Source organism: Nematolebias whitei, chromosome 11 (genome assembly GCF_014905685.2).
Source record: "Nematolebias whitei isolate Nwh7 chromosome 11, NemWhi1, whole genome shotgun sequence".
In the NCBI taxonomy this organism is placed as follows: domain Eukaryota; kingdom Metazoa; phylum Chordata; class Actinopteri; order Cyprinodontiformes; family Rivulidae; genus Nematolebias; species Nematolebias whitei.
This window is the reverse complement of record NC_056508.1, coordinates 42,193,835-42,194,792: the sequence shown is the minus strand read 5'-3', so window position 1 is coordinate 42,194,792 and position 958 is coordinate 42,193,835.

Sequence of the window (958 nt, the reverse complement as noted above, 5' to 3'; positions counted from 1 at the left end):
TTGTCAGATCTCAGCCAAAAATTGGGTTAATATGGGAAAAAAAAACATATATTAGTCGCTTCGGTGTATAAATCGCAGGACGTGCAAATTTATGCAAAAAGGTGCCACTTATACAACAAAAAATACGGTACCCATTTCCTCATTTGCTTACTGTGCATCCCTTTGAAAAGGTGCAGCTGAAAGAAAAATAGAAAGTTGTTTCCATTTGACAAACATATCCTACAAGTCTGAGTGCAGCGGCGTCAAAAACAAAAACCCTGGAAACTGTTTTGTGTCCTTGAGCTGCTAAAAGGAACAAAAACTTTTTTCCACAGAAAACCACATTAAATATGATACATTCATTCATTTTTCAGACGTTAAAGAATAATTACACAATTTAAGAGGAAAAAAAATGTACAAACTAGTCCAGAAACGTTTTTTTTGCATCATTATGTACAGCTTTTATTTGTGATTTCCCCAAAACATTTACTACATACAACGATAATCGAAAGAAATCAATCAGCTCCAAAATGAAAAATAAAAAGGGGCAAAACTAAAAAAATAAATAGAATAAAAATAAAACAGGTGGTGATTTGAGCAAAAAGACACACCAGTTAAAGTACTGTATGTATAATACTTTCTTTTTTTTTCTCTAAGGATGTCATAAACTGCATCGCCATGGCAACAGTGAACTTTGATTTCAGCTAAGCACTAGAGTCTGGTGACTTTTACTGCATGACGGTGCGCAAAGTGAGGAGGTAAAGATACTTATCTTGGGACTCCGTTTTTAAACAACGTAAACTTTTGTTGGTTTTGCTCAAATATTAGAATAGATCCGTTTATGAGACATTCGTACACAAAGCTTAAATTAAATCAAATTACACAAAAAATTTAAAATGTCATTACTCTGCTACATCAGCACACTTTTTTTATTTTTCATTATTTATAAGGGCTTTCACTTGGGGGGGGGGGGGGGGAA